General features: G+C 50.8%; 2 pseudogenes; both read right to left on the bottom strand.

Moving 5' to 3' along the window:
• Nucleotides 1-2,473, bottom strand: part of LOC149470503 (uncharacterized) — a 322,485-nt pseudogene extending 320,012 nt beyond the window's left edge.
• Nucleotides 1-27,402, bottom strand: part of LOC149470501 (uncharacterized) — a 205,369-nt pseudogene that overhangs the window by 72,436 nt on the left and 105,531 nt on the right.

Below are 27,402 nucleotides of genomic sequence, written 5' to 3'. Positions count from 1 at the left end.
GAGGACAGAGCCTTGAGGGACCCCAACAGAGAGGGGGAGATGGTAGTGTTATAGGTAACGCTGAAGGAGCGCTGGGATAGATAGGAGAACCAGGAGAGGGCGGAGTCTCTGATGCCAAGGGAGTGCAGTTTATTAACTTGTTACCGACCGCAGATAGCCGAATGACGGCTGCACTGCGGCCGGCCAGTTCTGAGTGGACGTCATATGACGTCCGCCCAGAACGCGCTCTCCTGCGCGCCCCAGGGGGCGCGCACCCGGCGATCTCCTACGGACACAGCTGATCACGTGATGTGGTAAAAGGCCAATCACAGCGGCCTTTTACCAAATGATCAGCGGTGTCCAATGACACGCTGATCACAGGGAAATGCAAGTGCCGGTTCTTGGCTGCACTTTCCTCACGCTGTCAGATCGTGAGGAAAGTACTGCCGAGAACCGGCAGTTGTCAGAACGAGGATCGGCACCGATCATCAGGGCACTGATGATCAGTGCCCTGATGATCGGTGCCCAGCAGTGGCACCCGCAAGTTCCGCCCACCTGTTTCCAGCAGTGCGCCCACTAGTTTCGCCCACCTGTGCCCAGCAGATCACCCACCTGTGCCCAGCAGTGCACCCACCTGTGTCCAGAAGTGCCACCTACCTGTGCCCAGCAGTGCCACCCACCTGTGCCCACCCACCTGTGCCCACCAGTGCCACCCACCTGTGCCCACCCACCAGTGCCCACCCACCAGTGCAGCCCAGCAGTGCTGCCAGTCAGTGCCACCAGTCAGTGCCCAGCAGTGATGCCAGTCAGTGCCGTCTGTCAGTACCCATCATCAGTGTCACCTATCAGTGCTGCATATTAGTGCCGCCTATCCGTGCCACCTCATTAGTACTGCCTATCAGTGCCCTTTAGTGCTGCCTATCAGTGCCCATCAGTGCTGCCTCATCAACGCACATCAGTGAAGGAGAAAAATTACCTGTTTGAAAAATTTTATAATAGAAACAAAGAAACTTTTTTTTTTCAAATTTTTTGCACTTTTTTTATTTATAGCGCAAAAAATAAAATGCGCAGTGGCGATTAAATACCACCGAAAGAAAGCTCTATTTGTGAGAAAAAAATGATCAAAATTTCATATGGGTACAATGTTGCATGACCGCGCAATTGTCAATCAAATTGCGGCAGCGCTGAAAGCTGAAAATTGGCCTGGTAAATAAGGGGGTATAAGTGCCTGGTAGGCGAGGGGTTAATGAGAAGAGGGTGGTTGACGGTGTGGAAGGCCGCGGAGAGGTCGAGGAGTAGGAGGACTGAGTGGTGGCCATTAGCTTTAGTGGTTAGCAGGTCGTTGGTGATTTGAGTAAGGCAGTTTCGGTGGAGTGTAGGGCGGGTCCGGTGGAGTGTAGGGCGGTTTTGGTGGAGTGTAGGGCGGGTTCGGTGGAGTGTAGGGCGGGTTCGGAGGAGTGTAGGGCGGGTTTGGTGGAGTGTAGGGCGGGTTCGGTGGAGTGTAGGGCGGGTTCGGAGAAGTGTAGGGCGGGTTCGGTGGAGTGTAGGGCGGTTTCGGTGGAGTGTAGGGCGGTTTTGGTGGAGTGTAGGGCGGGTTCGGTGGAGTGTAGGGCGGGTTCGGTGGAGTGTAGGGCGGGTTCGGTGGAGTGTAGGGCGGGTCCGGTGGAGTGTAGAGCGGGTTCGGTGGAGTGTAGGGCGGGTTCGGTGGAGTGTAGGGCGGGTTCGGTGGAGTGTAGGGCGGTTTCGGTGGAGTGTAGGGCGGGTCCGGTGGAGTGTAGGGCGGTTTCGGTGGAGTGTAGGGCGGGTCCGGTGGAGTGTAGGGCGGTTTTGGTGGAGTGTAGGGCGGGTTCGGTGGAGTGTAGGGCCGGTTCGGTGGAGTGTAGGGCGGGTTCGGTGGAGTGTAGGGCGGTTCGGTGGAGTGTAGGGCGGGTTCGGTGGAGTGTAGGGGACAGAAGCCGGACTGTAGGGGATCGAGGAGGTTGTTGTCAGTGAGGTGGGCGCTCAGACGATTGTAGACTAAGTGCTCAAGGAGCTTGGAAGTAAATGGCAGCAGGGAGATGGGTCTGAGGTTGTTCAGGTCGGTGGGGTCCAGGGAGGGTTGAGTATGGGAGTGATGTGCACATGCTTTAGGGGGGAGGGGAATGTGCCAGTAGAGGGAGAGATTGAAGATGTGGGTGAGGGAGCGTAGGATGGAGGAGGGGGGTGACCGGAGGAGTTGTGTGGGGACGGGGTCAAGGAATGTACAATATAGATGTAAACTGATGGCGCTATATAAGTACCTGGAATAAATAATAATAATACACCCAGATCATCGATGACGAGGAGGAAGGTTCGGTCACAGATGATTGGTCCGTCTATAGCAGGGACAGGAGCCGGGACCAGGAATAGGAGATCCACCTGACTTACCCGTGTGCTCTGACATGGAGAAGATCCCATGCTGGCCCTATGGTGGCCGTGTGTTCAGGATGGAGACCGACAATCACAGGACCTTCTAGAACAGCGGTTCTCAACCTGGGGGTCGCGACCCCTTTGGGGTCGAACAACACTTTCACAGGAGTCGCCTAAGACCATCGGAAAACACATATTTCCGATGGCCTTAGGAACCGAGACACCGCTGCTCTATCCGTCTCCAGGTGTGGGCGGGATGACATGCCGCCCCTGTCATCTGGACACACCCTCGAGATCCTCGCCAGTGATTGGCCGCCGGAACTGTAGCTCAGGAGAGGCACACAGGCGGCCAATCACCGGCGAGGAGGTGGAGCTTGGAGAGGAGGAGCCGAGCGGCACCGCGAAGATCGAGCGGGTGATAGAGGAGGAGAGCGGCCGGAGAAGGAAGACATCTGACAGGTAAGTGTCTGTACCATGGGAGAGGGAGGGAGCGAGCCCAGGCTGGAGCAGGGGTCAGCAAGGTAAGTATCATTGGTGTCAGTGGGAGGAATAGTGCCCCATCATTGGATTCACTACTACCAATGATGGGGCACTATTCCTCCCCCCACTGACACCAACGATGAGGCACTATTCCTCCCCCACTGACACCAACGATGGGGCACTATTCCTCCCCCCACTGACACCAACGATGGGGCACTATTCCTCCCCCCACTGACACCAACGATGGGGCACTATTCCTCCCACTGACACCAACGATGAGGCACGATTCCTCCCCCCACTGACACCAACGATGAGGCACGATTCCTCCCCCCACTGACACCAACGATGGGGCACTATTCCTCCCCCCACTGACACCAACGATGGGGCACTATTCCTCCCCCCACTGACACCAACGATGGGGCACTATTCCTCCCCCCACTGACACCAACGATGGGGCACTATTCCTCCCCCCACTGACACCAACGATGGGGCACTATTCCTCCCCCACTGACACCAACGATGGGGCACTATTCCTCCCCCACTGACACCAACGATGGGGCACTATTCCTCCCACTGACACCAATGATGGGGCACTATTCCTCCCACTGATACCAATGATGGGGCACTATTCCTCCCCCACTGACACCAACGATGGGGCACTATTCCTCCCACTGACACCAACGATGGGGCACTATTCCTCCCACTGACACCAACATTGGGGCATTATTCCTCCCCCTGATACCAACGATGGGGCACTATTCCTCCCACTGACACCAGTGATGGGGCACTATTCCTCCCACTGATACCAATGATGGGGCACTATTCCTCCCACTGATACCAATGATGGGGCACTATTCCTCCCACTGACACCAGTGATGGGGCACTATTCCCCCCACTGACACCAATGATGGGGCACTATTCCTCCCACTGACACCAATGATGGGGCACTATTCCTCCCACTGACACCAATGATGGGGCACTATTCCTCCCACTGACACCAACGATGGGGCACTATTCCTCCCACTGACACCAACATTGGGGCATTAATCCTCCCCCTGATACCAACGATGGGGCACTATTCCTCCCACTGACACCAGTGATGGGGGTGCTATTCCTCCCACTGATACCAATGATGGGGCACTATTCCTCCCACGGATACCAATGATGGGGCACTATTCCTCCCACTGACACCAGTGATGGGACACTTTTCCTCCCACTGACACCAATGATGGGGCACTATTCCCCCCACTGACACCAATGATGGGGCACTATTCCTCCCACTGACACCAATGATGGGGCACTATTCCTCCCACTGACACCAATGATGGGGCACTATTCCTCCCACTGACACCACTGATGGGGCACTATTCCTTCCACTGACACCTATGATGGGGCACTATTCCCCCCACTTACACCTATGATGAGGCACTATTCCCCCCACTGACACCAATGATGGGGCACTATTCCCCCCACTGACACCTATGACGGGCACTATTCCTCCCACTGACACCAATGACGTGGCACTATTTCTCCCACTGACACCAATGACGGGGCACTATTCCTCCCACTGACACCAATGACGGGGCACTATTCCTCCCACTGACACCAATGACGGGGCACTATTCCTCCCACTGACACCAATGATGGGCACTATTCCCCCCACTGACACCTATGATGGGGAACTATTCCTCCCACTGACACCTATGATGGGGCACTATTCCTCCCACTGACACCAATGATAGGGCACTATTCCTCCCACTGACACCAATGATGGGGCACTATTCCTCCCACTGACACCAATGACGGGGCACTATTCCTCCCACTGACACCAATGATGGGCACTATTCCCCCCACTGACACCTATGATGGGGAACTATTCCTCCCACTGACACCTATGATGGGGCACTATTCCTCCCACTGACACCAATGATAGGGCACTATTCCTCCCACTGACACCAATGATGGGGCACTATTCCTCCCACTGACACCAATGATGGGGCACTATTCCTCCCACTGACACCAATGATGGGGCATTATTCCTACTACTGATACCAATGATGGGGCACTATTCCTCCCATTGACATCAGTGATGGGACACTATTCCTCCCACTGACACCAACGATGAGTCACTATTCCTCCCCCCACCGACACGAACGATGAGGCACGATTCCTCCCCCCACTGACACCAACAATGGGGCACTATTCCTCCCCCCACTGACACCAACGATGGGGCACTATTCCTCCCCCCACTGACACCAACGATGGGGCACTATTCCTCCCCCCACTGACACCAACGATGGGGCACTATTCCTCCCCCACTGACACCAACGATGGGGCACTATTCCTTTCACTGACACCAATGATGGGGCACTATTCCTCCCACTGATACCAATGATGGGGCACTATTCCTCCCCCACTGACACCAACGATGGGGCACTATTCCTCCCACTGACACCAACGATGGGGCACTATTCCTCCCACTGACACCAACATTGGGGCATTATTCCTCCCCCTGATACCAACGATGGGGCACTATTCCTCCCACTGACACCAATGATGGGGCACTATTCCTCCCACTGATACCAATGATGGGGCACTATTCCTCCCACTGACACCAATGATGGGGCACTATTCCTCCCACTGACACCAATGATGGGGCACTATTCCTCCCACTGACACCAATAATGGGGCACTATTCCTCCCACTGACACCAATGATGGGGCACTATTCCTTCCACTGATACCAATGATGGGACACTATTCCTCCCACTGACACCAATGATGGGACACTATTCCTCCCACTGACACCTATGATGGGGCACTATTCCCCCCACTTACACCTATGATGGGGCACTATTCCCCCCACTGACACCAATGATGGGGCACTATTCCCCCCACTGACACCTATGACGGGGCACTATTCCTCCCACTGACACCAATGACGTGGCACTATTTCTCCCACTGACACCAATGATGGGGCACTATTCCTTCCACTGATACCAATGATGGGACACTATTCCTCCCACTGACACCAATGATGGGACACTATTCCTCCCACTGACACCTATGATGGGGCACTATTCCCCCCACTTACACCTATGATGGGGCACTATTCCCCCCACTGACACCAATGATGGGGCACTATTCCCCCCACTGACACCTATGACGGGGCACTATTCCTCCCACTGACACCAATGACGTGGCACTATTTCTCCCACTGACACCAATGACAGGGCACTATTCCTCCCACTGACACCAATGACGGGGCACTATTCCTCCCACTGACACCAATGACGGGGCACTATTCCTCCCACTGACACCAATGACGGGGCACTATTCCTCCCACTGACACCAATGACGGGGCACTATTCCTCCCACTGACACCAATGATGGGCACTATTCCCCCCACTGACACCTATGATGGGGCACTATTGCTCCCACTGACACCTATGATGGGGCACTATTCCTCCCACTGACACCAATGATGGGGCGCTATTCCTCCCACTGACACCAATGATGGGCACTATTCCCCCCACTGACACCTATGATGGGGCACTATTCCTCCCACTGACACCTATGATGGGGCACTATTCCTCCCACTGACACCAATGACGTGGCACTATTCCTCCCACTGACACCAATGACGTGGCACTACTCCTCCCACTGCAAAATTACAGTTATGAAGTAGCAACGAAAATAATATTATGGTTGGGGGTCACCACAACATGAGGAACTGTATTAAGGGGTGGCGGCATTAGAAAGGTTGAGAACCACTGTTCTAGAAGCTGATCTAAAATGGCTGAAAGGAGGAAAGTGTTCCCAGGACAGGAAGTGACGCCAAACAGACAGTGACACCAGACAGATTCATACAGAGGGTGCAGTATAGAGAGCAGACACTAGATGGTGCTGGTCCAAAAAACGCTGAATAGCATAAAACAGGGAAAGCCATCAAGTTATCGCATTACAGTGCAGTGGATTAGATATTTGTCCTCCATTTTGTTGTAGCCCGCAAATCCCCTTTTCCCTTAGTCTGATATCAATGTTCTCGCAGTTATACACATCACATTGCAGTGGATTAGATCTCGCTCCTCCATTTTGTTGTAGCCCGCCTGTCCCTCATCCGGCGGCCATTTTCCCTTAGTCTGATATCTAGGTTCTCGCAGTTATACACATCACATAGCAGTGGATTAGATCTCCCTCCTCCATTTTGTTGTAGCTCGCCTGTCCCTCCTCCGGCGGCCATTTTCCCTTAGTCTGATATGAATGCTGGCACATTTTGTCCCCTGATATTAGACAATAGCCGGGTGATTGTATACACACAGCGGGCAGATCTCAATCAATGTCACCCACTAGTCTATTCTGTCACGGGGTTGGCCAGCCAATCATGTGGCTCCTATTCTGTCCTTCCAATGACCATTCCTAGTACATAGGACTCATCTTCCATACTACATTCATGATACAACAAGATGGAAACTCCCAATATACAGAGAAAATCTCCCATAAAATACATAGAAATCACATCTGCCCTAAAGAGCCATAAACATAAGAAGATTGCCCTCGACGCCCCCAGATTCATCTACAATACTAGCCAAGGTGTCATTGGTCCCCCTAATACACGGATAGTACCCCAATCCTGCATTCATACATGTGACAATACACCATGGATTCCTCCCGCTCTATATTATGTCTCCATACAAATCAGTCGCCATCCAATCCATCCATCTCACAAAAGCTCCAATACCCAGCAAATGTTTCCGTCTCCTCCTAGTAATAACCATGTGATCTCCATGAGAATAAAGCGCCAATTTGTGTCCTTATCCCCTCCCCCTACGCAGGATGTACACCCCTTCATGGCCACGCCTCTTTATGTAACTGACGGTCGTGCAACGCTGCACCCAAACTAAATATCCGTCCTTTCTTCACACAAATAGAGCTTTCTGTCGGTGGGATGTCATCACCTGCGCGCTTTTTATTTGTCATGGAAATTTTATATTGTTGGTTGAACTTTAAATGTGTCATATATGAGTGTTATTCATATGTCTCTGGTGTGTATAATTAAAGCTCTGAAGGCTGCAATTGGGCCATGCGCATGTACAATGTATGTATTACAGTACTCAGCTCGGTAATGGATGAGATGGCAGATCTGCGCTTATAGACCGGCGTGTATACCACCACGGCATTCGATGCGAATGTCGCCGGCGGTAGGCCGCAGGCCTGTATCCACATATCAGCAGCATAGTACCACATGGACTTCATAATGCAAGGCGCCAAGCGGTGTGAACTCCGCGTGTAGGCTCATGTATATCTTACAACCCATTACCAACCTGAACTGTATCTGGATGGATGTGTTTTAATAAAGATCATATCGGGCCCATCCAGGTACAGACTGATGTTTCTAGGGAATGCTTGTACAAAGAATTTACATACCAATGGGAGCTACAAGGGCAGGAAGTATGCTCTCCATAGAGGGCTCATGGGGGGAAGGAGAGGAAGTCTGCTGACCTCAGAAGGCTCAAGGGGGGAAGGGGAGGAAGTCTGCTGACCTCAGAGGGCTCATGGGGGAGGACCAGTGATAGATAATAGGAAAGGCTATGCTCCAATCGGAATGTACATCCTGTGTATAGGCACTCCCCATTGCATTGTTCTGTGGGAGGGGATTGACCTTATTCATGTGGGGGGCGTGTGTGTGTTTGTAATAAAACCGGGGGTTGAGTCTGAAGCCAGCCTCTATGTGAATTCCAACATCATCCTGAAAGTGTCGTGTGATCATTTCCAGGTATAGAGAGCTCCAATCACCCACATCTCAACAGAGCTAAAGTAGTTGGAGGGGCAGGAATCGTGTAGTTTAGCTGCAGTCGTGGTAAGCGAGATTCGCACAGCTTTATGGGGGATTTCTGCGCATCCAACTGCGAGTACTCACGGTAAGGAGAAATTCGTTAAAGCGAATTTCCAAGACAGTTTGGCGAGCCTGGTGGATAATAACGCGTATTCTGGGATAGCTAACCGAGTTCGAGGGGGGAATGAGCCATCATGAACTAGCAAAAAGTATGCCGGCACATTTCAGGTCTCTCTGCCAATAAGAGGATCGCTTTTTGTGTGTTCGTGTGGCTGATTTCGCTCTCTGTTAGCTAACATGAATTCCGCTTGGCAAGGACCTATTTTGTCCTAAAATCTTGATTTGTGGGTGAAAGACGAAGGTTTGTCTCTGCTGAGAGCAGCAGAGGGGTGGGTTTGGTTGGCTGGATTTGGTAAAGTTTAAAAATCTTCCAACCAAAAATTAAACGGGTATATGTTTTAGTGGGTAAAAGTTGTTGCAAAGTGTTAGGTAAGTATTCGTGGGTTGTAGGTACTGTGGTGATTGCTTTACCCCCCTCCACGTGAGGTAATTATTACAGCGCTGAAAGGTTTAGGTTAATTGTTAACTGTTGTAAGATCTCTGTGTGTATGTAGTCTGTGCAATCTTTTGTCTGTACTACTGCTCCCAGCAAGCATGCAGCAGGGGGTCCTTTCTGTTACATGTGCATGTTAGTGTGATATGTTGGTGTTTTATGTCCGTTCTGTGATCGTGCCAAATTGTGTTGTATGTGTACTGTATATTGTTGTATAATTGTCCAGTGTATGTTCTGTCCAAAAGTCTGTTTTATGTAAAAGGTTAGAGGCAATTTTGAGGCTAGTGTCTGCCATGTGCTCTTTCTGGTGGCCATTTTGTTGACTGCCATGTGCTTTTTCTGGTGGCCATTTTACTGACTCCCATGTGTTTACTTTGGTGGCCATTTTGTTGACTACCACATGTGCTTTCCCTGTTGGTGGCCATTTTGTTGACTACCACATGTGCTTTCCCTGTTGGTGGCCATTTTGTTGACTACCACATGTGCTTTCCCTGTTGGTGGCCATTTTGTTGACTACCACATGTGCAGTAATCTCTATGCAATGTGTATGCAGCTTTCTATAAGCATTTGACCCATATTGTGTTTTTAATCCAAATTTTTTACAGTTTAATTTGTTTGCTTTTAGCTTTAAATTTGCGTATTGCCGGCCAATTTAAAGTGTGTTAAGCGAGTTTTTCCCTCACGTGTTCCACATTTAGTGAGCGTGGTGAAGTCTGGGTTTTTGCACATAGATTTCTTGTATAGTGATTGTTTTTCTTGTGTTTTTCTTGTTAAAAGTAGTTCCTTATTGTAAAGCGGGTTTGTTTTAAAGCTGCTGCGTTGCGTGTTTCGCGTCCAGCAGACTTTTTGTGTAAACGCTTTTAGGTGGTTGCAGCGAAGATCGCAGGTGTAGTGCAGATCATTTAGCGGCGCTGGTAGGAGTGATTTTCGCGTCTGCAACCGGGGTTGTTTTTAGCGCAGTTTTTCAGTTTACCTCTGTGTAATTGTTTTACTGTGAAACTTCCCGTGTTTTCCATAAGGTTCCACTTTGTCCTTTTTTTAATGATTTTTTTTTCAAGTTGAAAAGGGGTTTTTCTGTGTATTAGAGAAGTTTTTTTTTTCTTTACACAAATTTCCTAAAGGTCAGTTAGCAGGTTTCCAGCCAACCAGTGACCCCTAAGTAACATCCAAGAACCCCTCTTTTTGTTTTGACTTGTGTTAGCTACTGTGTGCAGGGAGACAAAAGCCACTTTCATCATTGTGCGGTGTGGCCTGCCAAACACAGTGGGTGATGAGAACCACATAAATTACGCTGTGCGAGTGGGCGGTCCAGGGAAGTGTAACGCTTAGCCTGGTTACCACAAACACTTCGGGTGGTCAGGATCACATAAATTGCGCTGTGGGAGTGGGAGGTGTGCTCTCAGTCTGACCGCCACTTGATGCGCTTCGGGTGATCGATAAGTATCACATAAATTACGCTGTGCTGGGAAAGTGGTGGAATCAGGCCTCTCGATAGGATCCCACCGAGTGCTCCAAGGGGTAAACAGGTACCCGGACGCGGGATATATACCAGTGACTAGTCACGATGGGCAGTAGACAGTCCATGAAGAGAGAGGGGGAACCAGTCCTCTTCAGGGTGAGGACAGCTGCACAACTGATGAAGGTGAGTTTGGGGGGGAAGTCTACAGAACCCCTCAAAAGATGGAATAAATGGTCGAAGGGTACCAGATGGGAAATTCCCCAGGAAGGTACATTTGACGCATGGAGGTGGGAAAAATTAATCTCTGAATTTGAACCACGGATGCAGGCGTCAGAACTAGAGATCGCACAGCTATGGCTTCACAGGTCAATCCGATTAGGGAAGCAGGGCATACATAAACTGGTGTCTGTCCGGAAGAACCAGGTGATGTATACCTGGCCTCCAGAGGGAATAAAACAGGAGGATCCGGTGTCAGAGGTGGAGGAAGCTCTTTCAGGGCTGACTCTACTAAGGCAGGCAGGATCAGGGTCTGCTGGAGTTCCCGAACAACCAACGGTGGCTGAGATAAGTATAACTGCACCTGTCTCTTCTGCTAGTGACATCACTCTTGACGTACCTTCCATGTCTTCTATATCTATGCCTCAGCCTCTACCTCTACCTTCTCTCTGCTTCACCCCAGCTCCTTCTGTTTCCAACTACGAAGTCTTCTCAGCAACCGATTTGCAGACTATCTGCGAATCAAGGGGAATAGACACCCGGTTATTGCAGGGTGCTCTATAACCACTCATGAGGAGATGACTTCAGGGGGCAAAGAATTCTGTGCACAGCTAAAGGCAAAGCTTCCAGAAATGTATGGTGCTACCTCTACTACGGACATGATAAAGCTCACCCAGGGTCATAATAAGGAAAGCGCCTGCTTCTGGCGCCATCTCAAGCAGACGGCACTGGATGCAGATCTGGAAGTTGGACCTGATGCTCCAACTGAAGGGGTAAAGGTGACCGTGACGCACATTCTGTTGAGGGCCAAATTTTTGGAAGGCATCGATACTAAAATTCGGGAAAGGCTGGTTCTGGCCCGACCCGAATATAATGAGATGTCTATCCCTGCTATCCTTTCCACTCTTGTGGCAATAGAGAGGGAAATGGATAGAAGAAAACAGGACAAGGCCAAAGTTCTTATGTCCCAGACCCCACACGAAAAACCAAGGGATCTGGGTCACAGGAAGGATAGGCCCCCACCTAGGTGCTTCCAGTGCCACCAAACGATGCACATGAGGAGGAGCTGTCCCCAATTACCTAAAGGTCGGTGGCAGTTCATTCCTGATGAGTCCTCCGCCCCTGTGACCACCATGGTAAGTAACTCCTATGAATCCTCATAGGAAGTTGACAAATCGGTGTCGGCCCAGGTCCATCTTTTTCCAGAGGAATTAAAATATCCCCTCCCTTGCCTCACCGACACCAGTGCAGCAAGAACGGTCTTGCAAAAACAGGATATCCAAGGCAAGGTACCCCTCTCAGGGGAAAGCCCTCCTAACCCCTACTAACCTCACTATCAAACAATGCACTATTCTTAACCCAGCTTCTCTTCTTCCTGTGTTGGAAGATGAGAAGGGGGGGGGGGGGAGGACAGCAATGACAGTGCTGAATTTTGCAACCCAACTAACAATACTAACACCTCTTCTGCTAACATGTCTTCTTTGTCCACTACTAACCTCTCTTCCAAAGGACACGACTGCATTTCTTTGGTGGAACTGGAGTCAGCGGCGACACACCCCATATCACCCCAAGAGTAGCGGTAAGGTTGAACGTCTCAACGGAATCCTTAAAAACAGGATCTCCAAAATCATGGCCGATACCCAAAAACCTTGGCCTGAGTGTCTCCCCATTGCCCTCTATTCCATCTGGAATGCCCCTCGGCAACCACATGGGCTGTCACCCTACAAGGTGTTGTTTGGGGGACCTCCCAAAACAGGGTTGTACTTTCCTCAACAGTTGTCGTCCTTACATTCACAACTAACAGGTTACGTGCAATCTCTGCAACGGGAGCTGCAGAAGATACACCATCGGGTTCACAAATCGCTCCCCGATCCAAATGCAATAACAGGTGTTCTTTCTATTGAGCCAGGTGATTGGGTCATCCTAAAGAAAGATCAAAGAAACGGACTCGAGCCACCAAGTCCAGCTGACGATACCTACCTCACTCAAGCTCGAGGGACAAGACAACTGGGTGCACGCAAGCCACTGCAAGAAGCTTTTCAGCTACACCAGAGAATGAGGGGTGTCATTTTCCTTTTTCTTGTTATTTGTATGTCTTACATCTGTGTGAACGGAGGAAAAGACGGCAGATACCCCAACCTTTTATTTAAAATGCATCTGCGACTAGCCAGAACCGCCAACAAAACCAACTGTTGGGTATGCTCTAAGCCCCCACCCAGTCATCACATGTCCGCAATGGCCGCTGTTCATGCCCTATATGACATCTGTGTCGGCATGAAAAAGCAAGGGACCCCTGGTCAGCCCCCACGTAGACATTTGTCTGTAGAACTTAATGACACATTTTTAGCAGGTAACATCAGTTTTAGCACCAATATTAGCTCTAGCTCCTGTAGGGCCCTCACCAGTCCATTATGAGTAACTGGACAGCTAGGCAGCCCTCAGGTGTGCTTTAACATCAGCTTGGCACAGGTAACAAGTTTGTTGGGACTATCACCTGTGAGGGAGGTATAACTGTCAATCTGACTAACCAGACTTCCCTTCTGAGTAACCAAACTGACCGACCAGACCACGTTTGTTGGAAGGACAGAGGTGATGAGGTGATGTGCAGACTGAGGGAGCAATCCCCCAGTCTGTGCAACTGTTGCTCAGTGCCAGAGGCCGAACGAAGAACTCCTCCTGCTCTGCTCTGACAGGTCCATACTATTTTCTGTGTGGTTCAGCAGCCTATAGAACATTTCCCCAGAACACGTAAGGTTTGTGTGCCCTCATAAAGCTAGTCCCCGCATCCTATGTAGTCATGGATCATGAAGAGTTGATGGTCCACAAGAAGGTAAGGATGGCAGGGAGAGTTCACAGGGAGCTGTTCTCTGAGGGCGACCAGGCATGGGCTTGGTTCCCCTCATGGACAGGTTGGGGAATAGAACTTATGAAGCGCCTGAACAATTTTTCTGTCATCATGGATAGTATGTTTAACGAGACCGTAGAGGCTGTCAGAGAAATTGCCCAAGAACAACGGCAGATGGGAATTCTGGTGCTTCAGGAGAAGATGGCCCTTGATTACCTTTTAGCCGCCAAAGGGGGGTTCTGTGAGTTCATCGGAGAGGATTGTTGTACTTGGATAGAAGATGCCGATGACAAGGTCCAGGCCCATATGGACAAAGTTAGTGAACTACAGGGAAAAGCTAGAGCTATAGCTAGTGAGGGTTGGAATCCGTTCAAGGATTTGGGAGGATTGGGAGATTTCCTGTTCTCCATCAGATCTTGGTTGAAGGAAGTGGGAGTGTATGTCCTGATGCTTCTCTTTTTCCTCTGCCTCTTATATGCCCCGGTGAGATGTTCCCGTTGCCTCATCGACCATGTAAACCAAGCTCGGGCAGACGACCACATCTCCATGCCCGCTCCTGGGATCTCACTCCAACCACTGATCGGAGGAAGACCTCACCAACCAACTACCTTCTCTGCAGGTTACGTCCTGGCTTCCCTCTAATTTATCTCCCTGAAGACCACATTCTCCAAGACCTCCAAGCAAGCTTCAAGCCTCATCATTGTTTGTGTCTGCGTTTTGGAAAACCGACTGGGTCGAGACCAGCCTTGTGTGGCCCCGTCTGCAGGGGCTGTCAGGGATCGTGGCGGCCTCTCTTCCAGCGCACTGCACTAGCGGCGGCTCACGCCGGGACACAAGCACCAGGTCCCGGCGGGCTGCAGCTGACAGGACGCCGCGCATGCGCAGTAGGAGCCGCGGGCGGCCAATGACAGCCCAGGGGCGCATCCTGGATGGCCAATGACAGTGCAGGGCGCAATATTTAAAGATGCCCTGCACTGTCACAGATTTCCGCAAGGTCTATCTGTGATCCTGAGTTCCTGTACCTGCATATTGACCCTGATTGCCCTGACTACGCTGCCTTCCCCTGTGTTTTGACCCGGATTGTCCTGACTACGCTGTCTTCTCCTGTTTTTGACCCGGATTGCCCTGACTACTCTGCCTTCTCCTCCCCTGATCCCCGGCTTGTTTGGCCTATCTGCGGACTGACTTATCCTGCTGACCCTGCGTGTGACATGACTACTCTTTGCCTGCCAATTCTGTACCTCGCTTACCCCACGGGACCACTGCTCATGACCCATCCTGCTAGGTCCCGCCGTCCTCCTCACATCTGGCTCTCCTGGTACCTATACATCCCCGGAGGTTCCCTCTGCCACTGGTGGGCCTGCTCAGAGATCGTGACCTGGCCCTGGTCTGTTACAAGTCCATCCCCACCATCAGGGGCCCTGGTGAAAGCACAGACCGGAACTTAGACTCCACGCTTTGGGTAGGTCTGTCCAGTGGGCTGCCGGAGGCACCACCTGGCAGATCATAACAGGGGCAATTTGAGAATCTGCTGCTGGATCTCCCCGGACCACCGTGGGATCACAAGCCTTATTCATAGTACAATTCTGTTTGTGGTTTTTGCAAGAGCCTTCCTGTAGTGAAGGTTCCAACGCTCTTGAGGATCATCGCTTCAATCAAGCCTGTTTGCGTCGAGTCTGCGTCGAGTCTTGTTGTTTCAGGTACCCCGTGGAGCTTTATTCTCAGGGACAACTACAGGAACTCTGGTCTAAGACCAACTCTTTGAGGTTTTGAGACTACACCCATCAAGCTGAAGAAGATCAAGAAGGGACACGAGGAGAATATGATAAAACAGGAGGGAATGTCATGGGAATTTTGTATTTTTGGTTGAACTTTAAATGTGTCATATATGAGTGTTATTCATATGTCTCTCGTGTGGCTTAATTAAAGCTCTGTAGGCTGCAATTGGGCCATGCGCATTTGCAATGTATGTATTACAGTACTCAGCTCGGTAACGGATGAGATGGCAGATCTGCGCTTATAGATCGGTGTGTATACCGCCACGGCATTCGATGCGAATGCCGCTGGCGGTAGGCCGCGGGTCTGTATCCACATATCAGCAGCATAGTACCACATGGACTTCGTATGTCTAGGCGCCAGGCAATGCGAACTCCGCGTGTAGGCTCATGGATATCTCTACAACCACTACCGACCTGAACTGTATCTGGATGGATGTGTTTTAATAAAGATCGTATCGGGCCCATTCAGATACAGACTGATGTTTAATCTAGGGGATGCTTGTACAGAGAATTTACATACCACTAGGAGCTAGGACAGGAAGTATGCTCTCCATAGACAGCTCATGGGGGGAGGGGAGGAAGTCTGCTGACCTCATAGGGCTCATGGGGGGAGGACCGGTGATAGATAAGAGGAAAGGCTACGCTCCAATCGGAATGTACATCCTGTGTATAGGCACTCCCCATGCATTGTTCTGTGGGAGGGGATTGACCTTATTCATGTGGGGGGCGTGTGTCTGCTTGTAAATAAAAATCGGAGGCTGGGGTTGGATCCGCCTCTTTGTGAATTCCAACAGCAACCTGAGAGTGTCGCCTGATCATTCCTGGGTAACGGAGCTCCAATTCCCCACATCTCAACAGAAGCTAACCCAGTTGGAGGGGCAGGAATCTTGGGGCTAAGCTGCAGTTGCGGTAAGTGAGATTTGCACAGCTTTATGGGGGATTTCTACGCATCCAACTGCGAGTACTCACGGTAAGGAGAAATTTGTTCAAAGCGAATTTCCAAGACATCCCCCTTTTGTAGGGTCTCTGACAATGACAGGCAGGCTGTGATGGTCTCTCCCCCTTCTGAGGGGATTCTGGCAATGACAGGCAGGCTGTGATAGTCTCTCCCCCTTCTGAAGGGTCTCTGGCAATGACAGGCAGGATGTTATAGTCTCTCCCCTTCTGTAGGGTCTCTGACAATGACAGGCAGGCTGTGATAGTCTCTCCCCCTTCTGTGGGGTCTCTGGCAATGACAGGAAGGCTGTGATAGTCTCTCCCCCTTCTTTGGGGTCTCTGGAAATGACAGGCAGGCTGTGATGGTCTCTCCCCCTTCTGAGGGTTTCTGGCAATGACAGGCAGGCTGTGATAGTCTCTCCCGTTCTGTGGGGTCTCTGGCAATGGCAGGAAGTCTGTGATAGTTGTCTTGGAAATTCACTTTGAACAAATTTCTCCTTACCGTGAGTACTCGCAGTTGGATGCGTAGAAATCCCCCATAAAGCTGTGCGAATCTCGTTTACCACGACTTCAGCTAAACGCCACGATTCCTGCCCCTCCAACTTGGTTAGCTATCTTGAGATGTGGGGAAATAGAGTTTTGGTTACCCAGGAATGATCAGGCGACACTCTCAGGTTGCTGTTGGAATTCACAAAAAGCCGGATCCAACCCCAGCCTCCGATTTTTATTTACAAGCAGACACATGCCCCCCTCATGAATAAGGTCAATCCCCTCCCACAGAACAATGCATGAGGAATGCCTATACACAGGATGTACATTCCGATTGGAGCGTAGCATTTCCTCTTATCTATCACCGGTCCTCCCCCCATGAGCCCTCTAAGGTCAGCAGACTTCCTCCCCTCCCCCCATGAGCTCTCTATGGAGAGCATACTTCCTGTCCTAGCTCCTAGTGGTATGTAAATTCTCTGTACAAGCATCCCCTAGAAACATCAGTCTGTATCTGAATGGGCCTGATACGATCTTTATTAAAACACATCCATCTAGATACAGTTTCAGGTTGGTAATGGCTTGTAAGATATACATGAGCCTACACACGGTGGTACTATGCTGCTGTCAGGGATCCCGGGCTCTCGGCGGTGCGTGCATGCGCAGATTGCCGATCCGTCCAAGCCGGTGAGCACAGAGTCCTCGGCGATCGCGGCGGCGGACGCGCATGCGCACTAGCGATCGCGGCCGCACCAATGGGAGAACAGGGTGCTCTATTTAAAACTGCCCTGTGCATCTCCAAGTTGCCGCAAGGTCTTGTTCCTGTTCCTGTAAGTACGTTTCCTTGTTGCCAAACTCTGCCTGTTCTGATTTATGCTGACCCTCTCCTGCTCTGACCCCGGCTCGTTCCTGACCATCCTTCTGCCTGATCCTCGGTACCGCGCTGCCCGCTACCTGCTGAACCTGGCTTGTGACCCCGACCATTCTCCGCTTGCTCCTCCTGTACCACGCTGCCCGCACGATATCGACCTGGCTAGTCTGACCTCGCTCACTCCTAGCAGTCACCCATCCATCCCGCTCGGATCGGGACCTGTCATCCCATCCATCCCGCTCGGATTAGGACCTGTCATCCCCTTCACAGCAGGCTCATCCCGGGCACACACCCTCAGCGGGACCCCTCTACCACCGCCGGGGGTGCCCAGGGGCGCGACCTGGTTCCAGTCTTGCACCAAGTCTATCCCCACCATCAGGGGCCCTGGTGAAAAGGTAGACTGGGACTTAGACTCCGCGTCCTGGGAAACCCCGTGCTGTGGACCACTAGAGATCCCATTGGGCGGAGCCTGACAGCTGCTGATATGTGGATACAGGCTCGCGGCCTACCGCCAGCGGCATTCGCATCGAATGCCATGGTGGTATACACGCCGGTCTATAAGCGCAGATCTGCCATCTCATCCATTACCGAGCTGAGTACTGTAATACATACATTGTAAATGCGCATGGCCAAATTGCAGCCTTCAGAGCTTTAATTAAGCCACACGAGAGACATATGAATAACATGAATATATGACACATTTAAAGTTCAACCAACAATACAAATTTCCCATGACATTCCCTCCTGTTTTATCATATTCTCCTCGTGTCCCTTCTTGATCTTCTTCAGCTTGATGGGTGTAGTCTCAAAACCTCAAAGAGTTGGTCTTAGACCAGAGTTCCTGTAGTTATCCCTGAGAATAAAGCTCCACGGGGTACCTGAAACAACAAGACCCGACGCAGACTCGATGCAAACAGGCTTGATTGAAGTGATGATCCTCAAGAGCGTTGGAACCTTCACTACAGGAAGGCTCTTGCAAAAACCACAAACAGACTTGTGGTATGAATAAGGCTTGTGATCCCACGGTGGTCTGGGGAGATCCAGCAGCAGATTCTCAAATTGCCCCTGCAGACGGGGCCACACAAGGCTGGAAGTATGCTCTCCATAGAGAGCTCATGGGAGGAGGGCAGGAAGTCTGCTGACCTCATAGGGCTCATGGGGGGAGGACCGGTGATAGATAAGAGGAAAGGCTACTCTCCAATCGGAATGTACATCCTGTGTATAGGCATTCCCCATTGCATTGTTCTGTGGGAGGGGATTGACCTTATTCATGAGGGGGGCGTGTGTCTGCTTGTAAATAAAAATCGGAGGCTGGGGTTGGATCCGCCTCTATGTGAATTCCAACAGCAACCTGAGAGTGTCGCCTGATCATTCCTGGGTAACCAAAACTCTATTTCCCCACATCTCAAGATAGCTAACCCAGTTGGAGGGGCAGGAATCGTGGAGTTTAGCTGCAGTCATGGTAAGCGAGATTCGTACAGCTTTATGGGGGATTTCTACGCATCCAACTGTGAGTACTCACGGTAAGGAGAAATTCATTCAAAGCGAATTTCCAAGACAATAGAAATCCAACAGACCCAACAGTCATGACATGCATGCTGCTGATTCTGTGTCATTGAATCACTCATTGAAAGGGGCGTGTTCAAAATAATAGCAGTGTGGAGTTCTATTAGTGACGTCATTCATTCTTTGATAAACAGGTGGCAATTATTGCCCTTATTTAAGGAAGGAAGGCAGCACATGTTGTACATGCTGGTTACAGTGCATTTCTCTCTGAAATTCTGAGGAAAATGGGTCGTTCCAGACATTGTTCAGAAGAACAGCATACCTTGATTAAAAAGTTGATTGGAGAGGGGAAAACATATAAAGAAGTGCAGAAAATGATCGGCTGCTCAGCTAAAATGATCACAAATGCTTTAAAATGGCAACCAAAACCTGAAAGACGTGGAAGAAAGCGAAAAACTACCATTGGAATGGATAGAAGAATAGCCAAAATGGGGCGGACTCAGCCAACAATCAGCTCCAGGAAGATGAAAGAAGGTGTGACGTTCCCTGTGAGGACTGTTACAATTAGAAGACGCCGATGTGAAGCCAAGCTATCTGCAAGAAGTCCCCGCAAAGTCCCACTGTTGGGAAAAAGACGTGTGCTGAAGAGGTTACAATCTGCCAAAGAGCACATTGACCGGCCTAAAGAGAAATGGGGCAACATTTTGTGGACTGATGAAAGTAAGATTGTTCTTTTTGGGTCTAGTGGGCGGAGACAGTTTGTCAGACGACCCCCAAACACTGAATTCAAGCCACAGTACACTGTGAAGACAGTGAAGCATGGTGGTGCAAGCATCATGATATGGGGATGTTTCTCATACTACGGTGTTGGGCCTATTTATCGCATACCAGGGATCATGGATCAGTTTGAATCCATCAGAATACTTGAAGAGGTCATGCTGCCTTATGCTGAAGAGGAAATGCCCTTGAAATGGGTGTTCCAACAAGACAACGACCCCAAACACACCAGTAAACGTGCAACATTTTGGTTCCAGACCAACAAGATGGACGTTATGGAGTGGCCAGCCCAATCCCCGGATCTTCATCCAATAGAAAACTTGTGGGGTGACATCAAAAATGCCGTTTCTGAGGCAAAACCAAGAAATAGAGAAGAACTGTGGAATGTGGTCCAATCATCCTGGGCTGGAATACCTGATCACAGGGGCCAGAAGTTGGGGGACTCCATGCAACACAGATGTACAGCAGTTCTCAGAAACAGTGCGACTACAACCAAATATTCATGAAGTCATTCAAAGGAAAGCAAAATCTTCAAACATTTCTCAGTTTATATATTTTTTAGAGGAACAACACAAATTTGATGTATTTTTCTTCATGTTGTGATTTGGAATAGAATGTGTCGTGTTCCCAATGCATTTGTGTGGATGGAAATAAAAGCTATTAGAAGGATTTTCAGCTTTAGTCACTTTTTCCAACACACTGCTATTATTTTGAACACAACTGTATATGGTATGAAGTGTAAGGTGGTGGAGCTGGTAGCTGTGTATATAAGGTGGAAATCAAACCTCTGACATGGGGGTCACATTTACATATGTTATGTGACAGTAGGCAGGTGAAATCACCTGGTTGCGTCCTGGATGGACGATACATCTGTCCAAGGTTTAGACTATATGGGGATTTGCTCCACTAGGGGGGAAGTGCTGAGTCCTTCAGCACTGAGGTAATGAGCCCAGCTGAAGATAGTGTGCTCATTAAGGCCTTTATAAAACTTCCCAGCCTGCTTAGTGAGTTGCTCCAACCTGGAACCAGATCTGTGCCTGAACTGACTGGGGACAACATACTATCTGTGTGCAGTGAGACAATAGCCTGTGTGGCTAAGCCTCCAACTAACAGGGGCTAGGTATAGCATCAGGCTATACCTGGTGGGTAGCTAGGGAAGCTATGTTGAACAGTAAGTATCCAAGTTGGCCAGGATTTGATGTTTCTTTTTTGTTGTTACGTTTTTCTGTAAATATTGTAAATAAACTGCACCTTTTTGTTTTTTTCACCTCCACTGTTGTGCTGTGCCTGTGTTTTGTGTTGTGCACCCATCCAGGGGGTCACACACACCCGCTGCCGAGCGAAACCCGTTACAGTGTTCAAACCTGGTCATGTCTAGGAGGGAGGGGGTTGGTGTGTAAGTGGGAGGAACAAAAGTGATTGATCTGAAGATATCTAAAAAGTTCAGGTCTAGATATTTTGTGGGAGTCACATAGGGTTTGGAAGGGTATAAAGGAGTCTGGTGCTGTGAAATTGTAAGTTTGAACTAGACTAGCTCTAGGACAAGCATGAAAAGAAGATGGAGGCGTCCATGCCGGATAAAAGCCTGGATGGAGGAGGTATGCCATGAGTGGGTTATGGGGTGACTGTAAGGTGTATCAGAACTTTAGGTTGTCCCAGATAGATAGGTAGTGTGACGGAGCGTAGGCAGCACGGAACACACAGAGTAGATGTTATGAACCACCTAGCGGGGCCTCTAGCAGTCCACAGGACAGGATTCCCCAGGGCGCGGACTCTAAGCCCCAGTCTGCTTGTTCACCAGAGCCCCTGATGGTGGGGATGGGCTTGGGGCAGACAAGGACCAGGTTGCGGCCCCTGAGTACACCCGTCCGTGGCAGAGGGACCCACCAGAGATATATGCAGGTAGAGAGCCCGACGTGAAAAAGTGGAAGACTGGATTCGAGCGGATGGATGGATGGCAGAGTAGTAAGCGTGGTCAACGAGCCGGGTCAGTAACAGTGGGATCAGCGTAGTACAAGGCGGCAGGCAGAAGAATAGTCAGGTCACTTGCAGGGGTCGGCAGCAGGAGTTCAGATCAGGTATGGAATATGCAGAAGAGAGGTCAGACTAGCCAGGGGATCAGAGCAGGAGAAGTCAGCGGAGGTCAGGTTCAGGCAGGGTCAGCAACAAATCTTAGGAACACAGGAACATGGAGAAAAGACCATACGGCAATGGGTGTTAGTGCAGGGCAGGTTTAAATAGTGCGCCCTGCCCTGCTATTGGTGCCGGCGAGCAGCCGTGATCACGAGTGCGCATGCGCGGCCGCCGCCGTACAGGTCTCAGAGTCCGTCGGATCGAATGGATCGGTGCTCCGCGCATGCGCGGAGTCACTTGCCGCCGCGATCCCTGACAGTAGATGGCAAACGCACAAAGCTTTATTGAGACAAACAGACGGCAGTCACCGAATAGGGGAGTTCACAGGGAGGGTGAATACGCCAGTCCAGGATGACACGGAAGGACCAACACACTTAAAGTCCAGCACCGAGAGCCAAGGGAGAGTCTCTGTAGCAAGTAAAGTCTTCCCCAGCTCTGGGAGAAGGGGGGTCCTAGGCAGCCTTGGGTCTCTGCCAAGCCTGGCCACAAAAGGTCCCGGCCACATCTCTCGGGCTCCTTCTGTCAGATACCCAGCAGTGAATACCTTGGGAGCTCTGCATCAGCTTCTTAAAACTGGTCGGACACCCCTAGTCACCTAGGCAACCGAACGGGGGGGGGGGGGGGAGGCCCAGAGCTAGGGTGGCTCAAGCTTGCCTTAGGATTTAGTTTCATATTTGCAGGAGGGGGGGAGGGGCATGGATGAGAGATGGCAGAGAGAGAGCAGGGACAGAGAAGGGGCTGAGAAGGGGGGGGGGGCAGCTGTGACAAGTAGTGTTGAGTAATTAGGTCTTGCAGTGAGCGATGGTCTTTGGAGTGTAGCCATAGTAAATTGGCAACTGATAAGGGGTCACAATCTACTGACTCAATAGCGACCCATGGGGGGAGGGGTCACTTTTACTGCATGATAATTAGGGAGTTGAGCAAGATGTGCAGCTTGGAAATATTTTGGAAAGTTCGGAAGCCCCAGACCACTCTAAGTTTCGGTGAGGTACGGATGGACCTGGGCAGATGCAGTTTAATAGTGCCCCATACATAAGTGGTGGGTGACACAAATATGCAGAGGAAACAAAAAAGGTATATATATGGGTAGGACCCAATAAAGGTATAATATTTTGGGCAGAATTGTCATTTTTTACAACCGTGATACAACCCATCCATGAGAGGGGTAGTTTGGACCAGGAGGTCATAAGATTGGTAAGGTGTGTTAACATAGGAGGGTAGTTAGCAGAATATAGAATATTGAGGTCTGCCATCAGCTTGGGTCCTAAATCAGGAATATATTGACTGGACCAAGAGAAGGGTGGAGGACGTTGTAGTTGTGACACAGTTAAGGAGGGTAGAGAGATATTAAGAGCTGTAGACTTTTTGGGATTCACAACCAGGTCCGAAATCACTGCAAATTGGTCCAGGCATTGGAGAAGGTTGGGTGCTGAGATCAAAGGAGAAGACATGAAGAGAAGATTGTCATCAGAGAAAAAGCATAACTTATGATGATGACCGCCAAGTTCTAATCCTTTAATATTTGTGTTAGTTCTTATCAGCTGTGCTAAAGGTTCATTCGCTAGAAAAGGAGGGGGGGGGGTCATGGGGCAGCCTTGCCTCATTCCCCTTTGTATGAAAAAAATGTCTGATTTGTAACCCACATATCTCAAGTAAGCCCTTGGGGAGGTGTAAAGGGGTGATATCCATTGGAGTCAAAGGCTTTTTTTTATGTCTAAGGAAAGGAAACAGCCGTGCTAAAGGTTCATTCGCTAGAAAAGGAGGGGGGGGGGGGGGCAGCCTTGCCTCATTCCCCTTTGTATGGAAAAAATGTCTGATTTGTAACCCACATATCTCAAGTAAGCCCTTGGGGAGGTGTAAAGGGGTGATATCCATTGGAGTCAAAGGCTTTTTTTTATGTCTAAGGAAAGGAAACAGCCGGGTATGCGGCGTATGCAAGCTGCATGTTCTAGCAAAATCACTCTGTGGTCTCGGCTTGGCAGAGGGGGGTTAAAACCCATCTGATCCTTGTGTATCAAGGTGCCTATGATGGAGTTCAGCCATGCAGATAGGATTTTTCTAGGATTTTAACATCCAAGTTAAGAAGGGAGATTGGTGTGTAATGAAGCCATGTGGTGTGATCTGATTGGGGTTCAGGTAGCATAGAAATGACTGCTGTTAGGGAGTCTGAGCAGAAAGAATAACCTTTGAGTAAGGCATTAAATGCATTAAGATGACACAATGAAAAACTAGACACTCATGCAGCTTATTTGGTGGATATAACTGAGCATGTGCAGAACACACGTTAGACGTCCTCTGTGGGCGCTTGCTTTTTAGCCACTGCTCAATAGTAAATCTCAGTGTGGAGTCCTCTGACAGCCGGCACTCGGTGGCGTCTCCTGTGTGTGGAGTCCTCTGACAGTCGGAACTCGGTGGCGTCTCCTGTGTGTGAAGTCCTCTGACAGTCGGCACTCGGTGGCATCTCCTGTGTGTGGTCTTGGTCTTAAGAAACAAAAATAGAATCACTAGAACTAAGGAAATCCAATGAGAGTCCATAAACATATGCGGAGTGCTGGTTGTCACACACAGGAGACGCCACCGAGTGCCGGCTGTCAGAGGACTCCACACAAAGGAGACGCGACCGAGTGCCGGCTGTCAGAGGACTCCACACACAGGAGATGCCACCGAGTGCCGGCTGTCAGAGGACTCCACACACATGAGACGCGACCGAGTGCCGGCTGTCAGAGGACTCCACACACAGGAGACGCCACCGAGTGCCGGCTGTCAGAGGATTCCACACACAGGAGACACGACCGAGTGCCGGCTATCAGAGGACTCCACACACAGGAGACGCGACCGAGTGCCGGCTGTCAGAGGACTCCACACACAGGAGACGCCACCGAGTGCCGGCTGTCAGAGGACTCCACACACAGGAGACGCCACCGAGTGCCGGCTGTCAGAGGACTCCACACACAGGAGACGCCACCGAGTGCCGGCTGTCAGAGGACTCCACACACAGGAGACGCGACTGAGTGCCGGCTATCAGAGGACTCAACACACAGGAGATGCCACCGAGTGCCGGCTGTCAGAGGACTCCACACACAGGAGACGCCACCGAGTGCCGGCTGTCAGAGGACTCCACACACAGGAGATGCCACCGAGTGCCGGCTGTCAGAGGACTCCACACACAGGAGACGTGACCGAGTGCCGGCTGTCAGAGGACTCCACACACAGGAGACGCCACCGAGTGCCGGCTGTCAGAGGATTCCACACACAGGAGACACGACCGAGTGCCGGCTATCAGAGGACTCCACGCACAGGAGACGCGACCAAGTGCCGGCTGTCAGAGGACTCCACACACAGGAGACGCCACCGAGTGCCGGCTGTCAGAGGACTCCACACACAGGAGACGCGACTGAGTGCCGGCTATCAGAGGACTCAACACACAGGAGATGCCACCGAGTGCCGGCTGTCAGAGGACTCCACACACAGGAGACGCCACCGAGTGCCGGCTGTCAGAGGACTCCACACACAGGAGATGCCACCGAGTGCCGGCTGTCAGAGGACTCCACACACAGGAGACGTGACCGAGTGCCGGCTGTCAGAGGATTCCACACACAGGAGACGCCACCGAGTGCCGGCTGTCAGAGGACTCCACACACAGGAGACGCCACCGAGTTCCGGCTGTCAGAGGACTCCACACACAGGAGACGCAACCAAGTGCCGGCTGTCAGAGGACTCCACACACAGGAGACGCGACCAAGTGCCGGCTGTCAGAGGATTCCACACACAGGAGACACAACCGAGTGCCAATTGTCAGAGGACTCCACACACAGGAGACGCCACCGAGTGCCGGCTGTCAGAGGATTCCACACACAGGAGACGCCACCGAGTGCCGGCTATCAGAGGACTCCACATACAGGAAACGCGACCAAGTGCCGGCTATCAGAGGATGAGCGAGCGCCCCCCTCCCCTCCTGAACCATACCAGGCCACATGCCCTCAACATGGGGGGGTGCTTTGGGGCAGGGGGGCTACCCCCCTCAAAGCACCTTTTCCCCATCGATGGGGACAAGGGCCTCTTCCCCACAACCCTGGCTGGTGGTTGTGGGGGTCTGTGGGTGGGGGGCTTATCAGAATCTGGAAGGAAGGGGGCCCCCAGATACCACCCCCCCCCTACGTGAATGAGTCTGCGGTACATGGTCCCGCTACTCATTCACAAAAAAACAAAGTGCTGTGTAAAAAAAACACAGATCAGGGTCTTTGACAAGTCCTTTAATAAAACAATGTCCCCCGAAGTAGATCCAACGTCAATCACGGTGGCGATCCAAAAAAAGGAAAAAAAGTTCCGGTCCCGTCTTCCAGCCTTATGAAGAAAGTCTCACTGACAGCTCTTAAATAGGTTAGGGGCGGGGCCAGTCGGGGACATCATCCGAGTGACCATTGAGTCATTGAGATGAGACTTGGTGGGCCTTGAGGAGGATTGAATAAGATTCCTCCTCTTCCCCTATTCCTGTGCCCTGTCCAATGTTTCTTAGGCTAAACCTCTTTAGCCTGCTGGGCATGTGTTTTTCAACAAAAAACCCTACTAGAGTAAAACCTTTTCTTACTCTCTGGGAATGTCCTCTTTTAATGGGCTGTACATTCCAGAGCCTCCTCGAGACCTGGACCAAAAAGATTATCGCCAATAAAGGGTAAGGCACAAAGGTGCAGTTTGAATGCTGAGTTCCCTGTCCAGGTTTTTAACCAAAATGCCCTTTTAGCTGAATTCACTAGGGCAGAGGTTCAAGCCGCTAGCTTAACTGATTTGGCCGAGGCATCCACAAGGAAACCAACTGCTTTAAACAGCAAAGGAAATTATTTCAGGATTTGCTGCCTGGAGGTCCCTGCTGAGAGATGCGACTGTGTAAGCCAGCATTCCAGATTTCTGGTGACACAGGTAGCCGATAAAGCTGGCCTAAAGCTGATGGAAGTGGAATCCCAGGCCCTGCGGAGTAAGACTTCATCCCTCTTATCCATAGGGTCTTTCAGAGCCCCCATATCTTCAAATGTTAAGTCCGTCCTTTTAGAGACTTTAGATAAGGGGGTGTCTAATTTCTGAACCTTGTTCCATTGCTGGGACCCGTTATCCTCAAAAGGAAACCTCCTATTAAGATTGTATCAATAAAACATGCAGCGCTAA

Source organism: Staurois parvus, unplaced genomic scaffold (genome assembly GCF_062004578.1).
Source record: "Staurois parvus isolate SC_StPar_1 unplaced genomic scaffold, SC_StPar_1.0 ptg000041l, whole genome shotgun sequence".
Classification (NCBI taxonomy): domain Eukaryota; kingdom Metazoa; phylum Chordata; class Amphibia; order Anura; family Ranidae; genus Staurois; species Staurois parvus.
This window is presented reverse-complemented; position numbering and strand designations above follow the sequence as displayed.